Below are 13,575 nucleotides of genomic sequence, written 5' to 3'. Positions count from 1 at the left end.
TCTCCTAGTGTAAATAGTGAGCAGTAGGAAAATTACAATGGTTTCCAGCAGCTGAAATACATTTTGATCACAGGGGTTTTGTGTAATAGATAAGCCAGGCACTGTTTTTGTCAGATGCATGGAGAACACAGTGGCTGAAACAAGTTCCAGCTTGTAATATTCACTAATACATTTCAACAAAATTCTTTCCTCTCTTTGCATTTTGTTTTTGAGAGCAGGCTGAGCAGCATCTTTTGTGCTAATATCCAGATTGTCCAATGGAGTTTTTAAACAGAGCAGAGGAGCTGGATTCTAAAGCAGATGGGAGCCAACACAATTGTTAGAGAACAAGGCTGATGCTCACGTTTCCTGACACACAGACAAGGGCAGACTGCAGCATTCTGCTCCTGCTGAAGGGCTGGGACTTGGGCCAGGCAGCTGCAAGAGTCAGGTTGAGAGGACACACAGGCAAAATGATGCTGTGCAAGGGGAATATTGTGTGACTTCCATGAGCCGGTGCAAAGACAGGAACAATGCTGCTTCACTGCTATTTTTCACCAGAAAAGGAATCTGGGCTTCTTTCCCCAGATGCTGAACTTTGAGTCTTTCCTCTCTGCTTATCAAAGCTCCAGGGAGCCAGGACTGCCTGCAGCTAGTCAAAGGTCTGCTGTTTGCACTCCAGCAGAAACAGATCTGGAGCTCAATGCATTAATGGGTCTGGTGAAATACAGAACATTACTATAATGGAAGTCCAAACTCTTTCTCCTTCATTCATTATTTTAATCACAACCACTCTCTTGAACAAGCTGGAGAAAAGGCTAAGGTTCCCTGCTCCAATGTTTCAGTCCCAGTCATCCCTTGCAGAAAATAACCTCAGAGCCATTTCTGTGGATATCCATGCCAGCCATCTCATCAAGGCAGGACTAAAACAAGCTACCTCAAAAGCCTAGTTTGTTCAGACACAGTTTGCCTCAGGAAACAATTTACTGGGCAGAAAGTTCCTGCAGCTAACATGGCCTGCAGTGCTCAGAATCCAACTCTGACACAGTTCCCTTAACCCAGAGGGGCTCCCAGAGGAGCTTTCCTACCATCACTTCTTGCCATCTGCCTCGCAGACACACGAGCAGTGCATGCTCCTCATCAGCCAAAAGCTCCTGGCTTGATGAGCACCAGATGTTCTTGGGTCTCACAAGGCCTCAGCCATGCAGGCACAGCTGGCAGGGCTCTAATTAGGCACAAACAGGTCTCATCTTCAACAGCCATTCATCCATCGATCAGCTGGTACATTCAGACACCTTAGGACTTTCAGCTGACTGCTTAACTTGCTTTGGAGCCCAAAAGAAGTTGGTGTTCATGCCATAATGTGCCTCCTAAAAGTGTTTGACCTTTAGGACACATGCCAAGACCCCGAGCACACCCCTTGAGCTTAGACCTACCCTTTTCTCCACTAAAGCAATGCAGGAATACATCAGCTCCTCCCGGCTCAACTCAGAGCTAGATTGCCTTGTTAAAGTTGTATCTCAGCATGGTCCTACTGTGGGTGCTACAAACTCCATCCTCAGAGCGCACAGCTGGGGCTGGGGCATGGCTGTGTGCTCCAGCAGGCCTGGACAAAGGCAGACAGGAGCTCTGTCAGCTTCCACTGAGGAAATAAACAATTTGTTCTAGCAGAACTCTGCTTTATACAGGGCCGGGTTCTGGGCACTCCCATCAGCTTCCTAAATCAGAGATTTATCCTGATCAGTACCTTCTGGCTGCCAGTTGTGGCACTGAATTGCCTGTGCTGTGTTAGGATGACCCGGAGAGTGCACCTTTCCCCTGAGCAGGGCAGTCCTTGACACTGTTTATTCAAATGTTATTAATTTCAAGATGAAATTGCCATAGCCCACTTCTGTTTGAAGAGGTTCCTGAACTCCGCCAGGGGCCTTCACAACTGCAGACCTCAGCCTTTCAGGTGAGGCAAGCTGCCATGAGTGCATAAAGCATAAACTGATCTCCCTCCTCAGGGTCATCTTAACCAAAATAATTTTGTTGAAGCACTGTCTTATTTAAAATGCTAATTATATCACTTCAGCTGCACTGAGAGTGTGAGAACCAGGGGGAGAAATCACTGCCCAGTCAAGTCCCTATCAGAAATAACTTGTAAGAGTGTGCCTAAGCCCCAGGAGCAGCTCAGGAAATGTATTGTGGGAGCAGTATGGGCACATATTCTCCAATAATACTGATGCCAAGAGCCACAACTTGCTGCTAAGAAGTCTCTAATTATTCTAACTTTACGTGTTCTGCTCGATTTTTACTGTGAAGAAACAGAGCATGAGCTCCCTAAGATGCCAGAAAACAGGAGTTTTATCTTAGATTTCAGAGCACCTGAGGACAGAGAGGGAAGGATAAATGCTCTCCTGCACCAGCCTGACAGCTGAGTTCAGCTGACTGCAGAACTCAGGCTGTCCTGCCATTCCCTCCTGACATTCAAACTTTGACCAAACTCACCACAACTCCTGGCACATGGCACACACCATGGGTGTCTGCAAACCAAATCCCTTGTGAGCAGGTACAATCCTTGATTTTCCTCTCTGGAATGGATTTTCAAAAATCTTTTAGTCTATTCTATTCCCTTACCAAGTGAAGAGAACCTAGAAACCAGATTGAATAGATCTTGATTTTAAAAAATTAATCACACCTTGGTTTCCTATTGCATCCCATCTCTCCTAGACATTTATTCCATTGCTTTTGCTGTTCTAGTATTATTTATATTGGGAAAAGTACAAAGAAAGGCATAAAACAGAGCTGCAAAGCCTGTTAAACCCACTTCCCACAGATATAAATGCCTGGATGAAATTTAAGGAACTGAAGAATTAGGACTGGAGTGCTCAAGTCCTGAATGAAACAGGAACCAGAGCTGGCTGGGGGTTGGCTGCAGGATGAACTCTTCAAAAACAGACAGAAACCTTAGCTGCATGCAGGTGCAGCTTCAAAACCTCTGCATTTTCATCAAAGCAGAAAATTCCATTGCTCAGCTCCAACAGGAAAAAAGAAACTGAAGCCCCTTGCTCTGTCACAAACATGGAGATACCAGATTTTCAAGGGATGAGTACACAGGAAATAACTTTTCTTGTAGAAACCCCATAAATCTCCCCCATGGGGAGATTTGTTACCTGTTCAGGCCACTTTTCAACCATGACAAGAACAGAGGTGTGAAGTCAGAGCATGGCATGTTGGACAAAAGCAATTTGCCTGCTCATGGCTCAACAGTTCTGGATCTTCATCAGTGACCTGATGACCAGCCTGCCCAAATCCTCTCTGGCAGGATGAGAGCCAGTGCTACTCGAGCTTTGAAGAAGATATGATGAGAAATAAAGACATAAAACACCAAAATTGTTCAGCCTTCTATAAATGTAGCTGAGGAGTAACCCTGAACCAAAAAAAACTTCACTTGTTAGGTGAAAAGGTTTCTACTGCGTTATTTCAAACCTTGCAGGTAATTCCAGGCAATCAATATCAAGGCTAGAGGAGCTTGCATAAACAATTCTATAAAAGAGATCAGAATAAACCTCATTTACAGAACTTATTTATTTTTGATTGGAGAGAAGCCTGGTTTTTAATCATTAACTGATGAACTGAATCTTGTGTCAGGTCACCTTTTGAAATAAGATATGGAAAAACAATAAAGCAGACTTGGCAAATCCAGGATTAAAACCCTCCTAAAATCTCAGAGCAAAAAGGAAAAAAAATAATAAGTGGAAGTAACCTAGGTCAGGTTTAGCGCATGGTGAGAACAAGTGGAATACAAAGAAGTTTTTGTAGTATGTTTTCCTTCCAGGTTAAAGTAATCACCTACTAATTAGCTCATGTGATGGGCTATTACCATCATGTGTGTCCACATCCCAGATTTATAGCTGGCAAAGAATTTTCCCTTCTCCTGTAACACTTGGAGAGTTGCATAAACCCTGAGTAATACAGATCTAGTATTGAAAGGGAGTCCTGGGTAATCACAGGGGCTTGGAGAGGGAAAAGTGCTTGCCTGGAATGATGTCTGGGGAGAAGAAAATACTCCAGAATCCATGAATCTGCTCCAGAGCCTCCAGAAATATGTTCTTCCCTCTTCCTGCTGGAGACCTGGCTAACAGAGACAACAGTGATTGTGCTGCCCCTGCAAGACACAGAAGAGATTATTCCAGGATATGAAATGGCACCAGCTGAGGTTCTTGTGGAGAGGGATAAAACAAGAAAGCAGCAGAGCTGAGATCTTAAAACCAAGCACCTTAACTTTGTAAAACCCTTCTGTGGTTATTGTTGTTGTTTCAAATCAGGAGTGCAGGGTGGAAACTGTGGCCCAGTTCTGGGTGTTGCTGGAAAAGAAATAGTGGACTCATGCTAATGTTACAAAGGGGGATACATGCATTTTCTGCTTTAAATCTGTATGGATTCAGTTTCTGGATTTACCAAACACAGTTTACTTTCCCCTAATAAGAATGGTTTCCTATCTGTGTGTGCACGAGCCCCCAGGGAGGGTTTGCTTATTTATTTCACATTTCTGTGCAAGAGCTCAGCCTGATTTAGAACACACATGGGAGGCAGCCTAAATATTTTGATTCTGACCATTTCTGCTGTCATTAACCAGTTGAAGGCTTCTAATTACAATGACAGACATCTGTCCAAATCAGATGCTATTTCCTTTTAGGAAGTTGTCCTACCACCAGAGGGAATACATCTAAGTCAGGTGAAGACATGCCTGCACAACTGTGTGTCAGTACAGACAGCAGCCAGCACATATCCTGCCCCATCCCTGTGGTGGTGAAAAGCATCAGGGCACTGCTTTTGCATCTTTGCCAGTCTTGCTGAAGCCTTGCCTTCCCTCTGGGCCCCTGGGAGGTGTAAAACCCACTGAGTTCCCAATGGGAAGGCACTGCAGTGTGGGGCAGAGATGCCCTGTGGGAGCTGCTCACAGCCAGCACCTCTGCTGGGACATGGAATTCTGGATGGAGCACCCACCTGAGCCCCAGGTATGGCTGTAGGGGAACTGGGGACACCCAAAGGGGGTACACAGATTCCATCATCAGAAGGCATGATAAACACTTTATTATTAGAAACCTGTCAGGGTACCTGTTGCTGATCCCTTTACCTCTGGGTGTCTCTGGCTGGGCTCTCCCAAGAGGCTCCCCTGTCTGGGGAGACTCCTGGAGCAGTTTTCTGTCAGGAAAGAAACCCACTGGATCTTTTGAGCCCTCAGGTTCTTGTTTATTATTATCTTATCTAGAGTTTTGCATGCTGTCCACACCAGGCTCAGCACACCAGAAAAGCACCACAAAAATGGCCAACAATCTCTTGTTCCAAGGTCTTTTCAGACTAAACTGTCCAATTAAGAGCTGACACCTGGATTATTTCCCCTTTTAACCCAATAACTGATCTCAAAGAGCGCACAATCCAGACTTTTCTGCCCAATTACAAGATGCCACCCAAACCCATGGAGAAGGAGGAAGAAGCAGCATGAAGAAGAAACCCAGGATGACACCCTGTGCCCTCCATCTTGCTTCCGTCCACAACACACTAAAAATCCGAAAACCTCAATTTCTCACCCAGTGATGCACCTACACTGCTCTCTGTAATCTATTTCACACTTTTGTGGGTTCCAGTCTATCTTGCAGTCTGGGAAACTTTCTCCATGGATGAGGGTCAGAGTCAGTGCTGCCCTGGGGGCCAGGGCACGCCAGAGCAGACACAGAAATATTCCCTGTGTGCCCTGGGTTTCCACACAAACCCACAGTTCTTATAGAAGCAATGGTGGACTTAAGACCTGATTGGATTTTAGGAATCTTCTCTCACACCATTGGTGAACTATGAACAGCACACTCTGGAGAACCATATCTAAAAACAATACTTACAGAAAGAGAGATAATAATTGCTTGAATTCTTTTCTTTCAAGTTTCCTACAGTTTTTACACAGCCTTCCCAGGATTTTCCTGGGAGAACCATGTCTCTCTGTTCAGAGGATATGTGATTATTACATCCACATCTCTGGGCTGCATTCCCTTGCTTTGTGTGGACATGGAAAAGGAGAAACCCCTCAAATGGGGCTCAAATGGCTCTGCCACTCCTGAGCGGGCCTTGGGCTGGAGATGTGAGCAGGAGAGCGTGTCCTTGGAGCAGATGTTCCCTCAGGACATGAGGTGAACCCCAGCTCCCTGCCCTCAGAAATCCCTCTCACAAGCTATCATCTCACAGGTCAGCAGCACTGGCAGCTGGTGCTGAATAAATCACACCTTTAATCTGTTTAATACAACCTTGCTCCCGGCTCCTGATAAATGAAAACACTACGTTTCCTTTCATAAGAAATGCATGAAAGTGTGCCATTCATAAAAAGATTCAATTAAACATATGAAGCATGTCCTGCTGTGACCCACATCCCAGTGACAATGTAATCTTTCTTTAGTGGGAATGGGACTTGTTCAGGCAGCTCTTGGTTTTGGTTTTTGTATTCTGGTTATCTATTTAAAACACACAATTCATCCCATTCAGAAAACCTGTTCAAATCTTTAGGATTAATTTTGCAAGCTTAAAATATTTTTTCTAGCGTGAAAGTAGAAATGCAACTGCAAATAAATACAACTATTTCTTTAAATAGAGGCTGCCAAATCATATTTTTTTTCCCCGAAGCAGAAAAATAAAGTCCTTTTTCTTCGTCTTAATGGAAAATATAGAGGAGCTTTGCTATGGGCCAATTAGATCAAAAGGAATAATAGCAAAATGGTTCACAACAGACAGATCTTTCTTCCTCAGGCTTTTATCTTCTATATAATTATATTTAAGCCTGAATATAAAAGACTAAAATGTTAGTTTAAGAGCTGACCTTGCAGAAGTGTTTTCAATACCTTTTGCCACCTTTGGTTTCAACAGTCTGAGACAGGAAAGAGAGCCAATGAAGGAAATTATTCACCCCAACAAGGGAGTCCAAAATCATTACCTTGAGAGAAAAGTCCACAAATGTACTACCTCACCTTCATATTCATCTCTTGCACAGTTTGAAGCCACAAAAGTAGTTATTGCACTGAAATGTGAAATGTGTTAGCCTAAGCAAATGGATTTCACTGGAAATACTCAAAGCAATTACAGAGCATTTATCTTTCTAATGCTTTTGCTGAAGAACAGGACCATTTAATTAGGAAATTAGATTAAATCCTGGCTCACTGAAGTCAATGGGAGTCTGGTACTCACCCCACTGGTTTAATCTTCAGATTTCAAAAGGATTGCTGCCAGCTGGAACTTGAACAAGTCCTTCAGTGCACTGCTGCAGCAGGTCCTCAACCTCCAGTCTCTTCATCAAGAGATAAAGAAAGTGGATATTTATTGTTTATTTCTTTATAAAGAAAATGGATATTTATTATGTGTTTCTTTATAAAGAAAATGGATATTTATTGTTTATTTCTTTATAAAGAAAATGGATATTTATAATTTATATCCTTATAAAGAAAATTGATATTTTCCTCATGTAGAGGCAAAGTTCAGCTGTGCAGGATGCTGAGTTTTCTGGAGGGATGGTTAAAAATCTCTCACAGAAGCTAAGACAAGTCTTGCCAGATCCCAGCCTACATTCAAAGTGAGCACCAAAGGCTTCTGTACTGGCACTGCAAGTTTAGCACCAAAAAACTGTACTTAGGGAAAACATTTTGGGATTAGAGCACATGATTACTCAATATGCCTACAAGAAATAAAAACATTTACAGGACTAAAACATAGCTATTATAAAATACCTGAGAGCACAAGTCTAGGTGCCACTGGTGTTAAAACATGTAATAAAAATTGATTTACTTCTAACAAAACTAAACAAACACCATCATAAAATACATCACCATGTATTAAAAATGCATTAAATAGGGTTTCTTTAAATCTATCAAGACTCATGGAAGTGAGATTTCAGTGCACATAGCCTAGGGCTCAACAATAAGAAAAGGTGAGTGGAAATTCAGTCTCACACCATCCTTACAATGCCATGCTGTTGGCACTGGGTGATGCAAGCACATCTCAGCACTACCTGACTAGTTTTGTTCAGTGTTGTTGTGAATTAATTGAAAATGTTAGCACAAAAGGCCATGGCAAGGACCTGTTACACATCTCAGTCGGACCAAATGAGAAATGATTGCTGGAGTTAATTTAAAAAAATGAGAATTTATAAAGTTAACAAGTGAGGTCTTGCAGAAAAATGTCATTTATTGCCCCCACAGGTCTGGAAAAATCTGCTGGAGGCAAACTGCATTTCCCAGCACCAGTCCATGGCTGAGAGTCTCCAAGAACAGGACACCAACCCAAGAGGCTGCTGAGTCTGTTACAGCACCATGGTTACACACTGTGACATTTGCTATCACAAATTCCAATTCTCAAAAGCAATTCATTTATTTTTCACAGAATTGGAGAAATAGCTTAGTTTTGTTTGCTTCTGGGGTAAGCTGACATTCACCTTAAATTATATGAACTCAAGCAATCCATATTTAGGGTCTTTTATAACATTTTGATCATCTCTGTTAAACACAAACACATTACTGCTACACATGTATGTGCAATTGCCACTCTACTCTTTGCTAGTCAGTATTTTAAGGTCACCTACAGCATTAATCCTGCTTCATATTTTATTAAACTACCATTCTCTTCCACCAAAAATGTTATGTTGATCTCCTAAACCCCTCTGGCTCCAGCTGTAATTATCTTCCCCCATGGATTTAGTCTGTTGCTGGTCACTACAGCACCACTTGCTTTAATAAAAATAGGAATGAATTAATTTTCAGTTAGCAATTGCACCAAAAGGCAAGGCAATTAATAGCTAAATAGACATGAGTATAATCACTAATGTGAAAAGAAGAGTGGGAACTATCTGTTTGAAATACTTACTAAATTTTATTTGTTTTATCCAGCATCAACAGAACAAGGCAGAGAAGTCAAGTAGCCTTTTGTAAGAGTGATTTCTGCCACAGGCTTAATGCAGACCCTCAGCATTTCAAGGAAAAACCATGATCCAGGTTTCAGAAGGACAAGGAATTGCATTTGACTCGTGCCCAGGTGAAGGTGGGCATCACTTTGCAGGGACTGAAAACCCCCTAGGGCCAAGAAGAGCAAAGAGTTTCTGTCCAGGCTGCACAAAGCTTTTCCACCCCCAGGGCACCACCTTTGACTTTGCCTGGTTCTTCTCTGCTGTCTTTTATTGCCACTGCTGTCTCCATCAGAAAACACACAGCCCTGGGTGGGTCTGGCCCAGTTATGTCATTCTTAATCTGAGGTTTCACTGGGAAACTCAGAATGCAGAAGGAACCCTACTTTTCCATGTAATCACCAAGATGAGTCAACAGCAGCTCTCACCATGCACCTAGGGGTCTGCATCTTTATTCAGTAGCCCTGTCTCCAGGGCCTGTCATGCTAAACCAAGAGTGATCATCTTGCCAGTTAGGATTTTGCACTGCTGGAATGGGATTTTTACTGAGTCACACAGTGCTGACATGAAAGCAGAGTGTCAGCCTAAACTCTGCGCTGTGAACTCTGCTTAATTAAGACACGAGGTTGTGGCATCACAATCCCTAGCCAAGAGCAAGCATGGAACAGTAAACAATGCCCCACTGGAAGTGCTCAGTGTCAGTGAGAAAAGTAGCAGAGCATCATTTAAAACTCTGCACTGGACAGGGACAGTGGCAGAAATAGGCCTTTGAGAGCATAGTATGACTTCTGTGCAGAAATGTCAGTTTGGAGTGTTCCAAAAAATACTGTAACACTTCAATATCTGCCTTGAAATGATGCCTCAGGTTTAACTTTTATATTTTTCAGATTCTGTGCTGTTTTAGGTGTGTGGGTCTGAGCTTTGTATTATGGGATGCTGAGCTCTGTGCACAGAGCAGGGAGACAAAACAATTCCTGCTCCAGCCGGGCACCAAGGACAAATGACCCAAATCTCAGCCCAGGAGCACAAACCCCGTGGGCTGGAGAGAGAAAAACAAGCAGGGTGGGACTGCCTGGGCTAAAGCTGGGATGGGACAATGAACTGCAAGGTGCAAATGGAGCAGAACTGATCCCAGGGACAGAGCCCGTGCCCGGCCGTGCATTTTGGGGCCATTTTGGTTCATCTTGGGTGCAGCCCTGGCTGGGCTCTGGTGCTGCCCAAGGTGCATCCATGGAGGAGATCCTGTGAATAAATCCCTGCTTTATTCTGTAACTCTGCCCAGCCTCTGCTCCAGGTCAGCCTTCCCAAGGCATCAGAAAGAGCTCTGTAAAGACAGAGAAGGTGACATTATTAAAAGTCTACCCAAATGACACAGAGCTATCATTGTCCAGCACAGTCTTTGGATAACTGAAAAATCTGAATTTAAAAAAAAAATGTTGCATAAAACCATATTTAGATATGTACTACACATTTAAATTAACTGCTGAGTTACTTCAGTAAGACAAACTCAAAAGAAGAGTATCTAAAACACAGGCTATAAACTCAGCCTTCCTTTCTTCTTAATTTCTGCTGCCATTTTATTTCCTGATTAGCCAGGCTTGTCAGGTACTTTCTCTCTGCTCCACATCTTGCCCATAATTTCATTTTATATGCACATTTTTCTCTCTTGTGCTCAGTTTAACAAGAATTAAACACATTTTATCAAAAATGGATAAGCTATAATCAAATACAAGAGGCCAACAACATCCTCCCCTTAATCTCTCATTGATTCTCAGCAATTTCATGTTCCAGAACTTTTTTTATTCACCCAGCACAAAGCACAACATTCCTTATCTGTGTCTGTTTGTGAATCCACACATACATTTATGAAAATTAAAAGCAGCCCTACCATCACAACTGAGCAGAAAAAATGTTTCAGAAACTTACAGATTCTTTTGCAAATAATTGTGGTCTCTGAATGAAAGCTTCTTTTTCACTCATATCTAGGTGTTAGTGGTTTCCATGACAACTTTTTGTCAGCTTTCCAGCAGGCCTTTGAATTGAAGTTTACATATGTTATTATTCAAAGGTCAGTTTTATTATTTGATGAACCCTAAAGCCTTCTTAACAGAGGCTGTTTAAGAGCTGATTTTGACAAAAATGTCACGTGCCTTCAGACAAAAGGGAAAACCAACCCAACAATGACAACTCATGCAAACATACATTTGTTATCTTGCAGCCTCAGTAGCCTAATCAGAACACATCACTCAAACACAGTAAGGGGAGAAAAACTTTGAAGAAAATCTTCCAAGAGAGAGATGTGGCAACTTGAGCCACAGCAATTAGAATTAAGACTGCTGCAGTTTCCCTGGTTTGTAGCCAAAATCCTGTGGATACCTTGGGTCTCCTCTTGAGCCACAAAATTCACTCTGATTCCCCCAAGCTCATAAAGGATTGGCTCATGAAAGTACCTCAGCTTTTAACTCAATTGAGAAAAAATATAAATACAGAAGAAGCTTCTGTGCAGAATAAGGGGGCATTCAACATGGCAAAGAATTCTGCAACTTTTCTCAAATTATGAGAAAACATTTTTTTTATTTTCTGCAGAAGGTGGTTGGAAGAAATTTGTTACCATAAGGCATCTTCAGCTTCCAAAAGTGAAGATTGAAAAAAAGAGTTCTGCCATGTCAGAAAAGGTGAGATATTCCAGGAGAAAAAGTGCAACCCAACACCTGAAATTCTCAGCAGAGGCCAAATTTGATCCCTGTTCAGATGCATCTCTCCTCATGACAGATATCTCATTCTACAGGGGGATATCCCAGAGATTGAGAACTTGGGGAACAGGGTGGATTTACATTTTGGGGGATTTTTATGGTGTGGGTTTTTGGTGTGGGTTTTTTGTTGCTGCTGTTTTGAAGTGGAACATTTGAAGTGATGTGCAATTCAGATTGGCTTGGATAAAAACATGACCCTGTAAAGCATTTAAAATTGGCAAGCAGGCTGGGGTGAGCATTCAGGCAGCACAGCTGGGTGCCTGAAAAGGGAGAATCCAATCAGCAGTGATTGCACATGGATAAATCCTGTGAAGATGGGGGGAAAAAAAAGGAGACTGGCAAATTTCTATCCTGCTTAGAACAAGGAAATAAAAACCTTGTGCTGACCTCAGGGAGAGCAGTGACATTTAGAGACTCAAACTTGAAAGGGGAAAATATTTCCTCTTATGTTTGGTGCTAGACTTCTCTCAAGAAGCATTTGGACACATGAACTGGGGAAAAGAATGAAAGCACATTTGGGAAAGCCTCAGATTGTGCCCAACTGTGCACATCTGTGACTCTGCACTCAGCTATGCACTGTCTCCTTTAGCCAAACCTCTTTTTGAAACTGAACATCAACACCAAGCAACACAAAGCCAGCCCAAAGTGGAGAGTTTCAAGTTTTCTAAAACCCCAAATAACAGGAGTTTCAAACCCAAAATAACACGAAGCACTGCCATGGGACAATCCTATTTGCTCAGCATGCATCAGACACACAATTTGAGGTACACAGACAAAGGGCTCTGAGCAGACAAGAATGACAAGACAGCAGCTCCTCCAGCCAGAACAGGTCTTAGAGGGGCATTAAAAATGTTTAGCATTATTCAGTTTAATTGCCTTAATAACCTTAATTTAATTAATATCTTTAATTCCTGTCCACTGTGAAACAAACAGGAAGACAGCATTGTCCAGCTAATCCAGTGGCTTAATGCATCAGAGCTGTGTCATTTTTTAGACTCAGGGTCTGGAGGAACATTTTTATTACCTGGCTGGAGCTGCACCTATGCTGTTTGCAGGAAAATCCTTACCTTTGAGTGCCAGGATGTTCAGTGAATGCAGGAGTTTTCCCTTCAGGCAGAACACAACTGCAGCAGCTCTGAGGGTCCTCCCTGCTGACTTTGCCATAGATGTTCTTCCATCTTTATCAGATAAAGACTGATCTCAGATAATCTGATAAAGATTTCCATCTCTATCAGAACCCATTATGTGCTGCTTCTTCTGCTGTCTCCACTGTCCTAGCAGTGATGCCAAGTTTCTTCCCAAATCCTCAAAGCACCTTGGTGCTATTATCTACATTTGGGGGCCTAAGCAGAAACCAAGTTTTGGTCATTTTTCAGTGCCTCACCAGTGAGTCAGACCATTTGGCTTCATAAGCTAAAAGTAAAATCTATCCCAGCACTACAAGGGGGAAGGAAATTAAACTAAACTCCCTCAGCCACCATTTCTCCACCTGAAAATATCCAGTTCTGATTGCAAATAACAGGCAGGTGGGGACAGACTGCAGTGTTTGGTTCTCTTCTGCTCTCAGGTGAGCATTGCAGTGAGGTTTTGTGGCTTTCTCTGAGGGGCACCAATTTTTCCTCCTTCTTTGGAGAAATTCACTGTCCAGCAAACAAAGGAAGAGCCCCATCCTCTGCAGAGCTTCCTCTCAGTAAGGTCCTGGCCATGAATATTTAAAATAGTTCTGAAGCAAAGAAAAGGTCACTGTTATATAGAATTGATTGCTGATTTTGGTATAATTATACTGATTTTAAATGTCATGCAGTGAACTAGCAATGGGGCATTGAGTTCCCCTCTGCACTGTACATAGACATCAAGGGAATTTTGTTCCTCTCTCTAACAGGAAAAGGGATTTTTTGAGTCTGTTTCAGCTCATTATCCAACATG

The 13,575-nt window shown here is 42.5% G+C and overlaps 1 long non-coding RNA gene across 1 annotated transcript in view; it reads right to left on the bottom strand.

The window, feature by feature from the left end:
* The window catches only part of LOC113458598 (uncharacterized), a 127,053-nt gene that overhangs the window by 83,009 nt on the left and 30,469 nt on the right, over nucleotides 1-13,575 (bottom strand). Inside the window, exons 6-7 of the long non-coding RNA XR_012580145.1 lie at nucleotides 7,192-7,291; nucleotides 4,001-4,129 (exon numbers count right to left, since the gene is read on the bottom strand). This is a non-coding gene — a long non-coding RNA (uncharacterized LOC113458598). The remainder of the gene's footprint in view (nucleotides 1-4,000; nucleotides 4,130-7,191; nucleotides 7,292-13,575) is intronic.

This window comes from Zonotrichia albicollis, chromosome 4 (assembly GCF_047830755.1).
Source record: "Zonotrichia albicollis isolate bZonAlb1 chromosome 4, bZonAlb1.hap1, whole genome shotgun sequence".
In the NCBI taxonomy this organism is placed as follows: Eukaryota; Metazoa; Chordata; class Aves; order Passeriformes; family Passerellidae; genus Zonotrichia; species Zonotrichia albicollis.
This window is presented reverse-complemented; position numbering and strand designations above follow the sequence as displayed.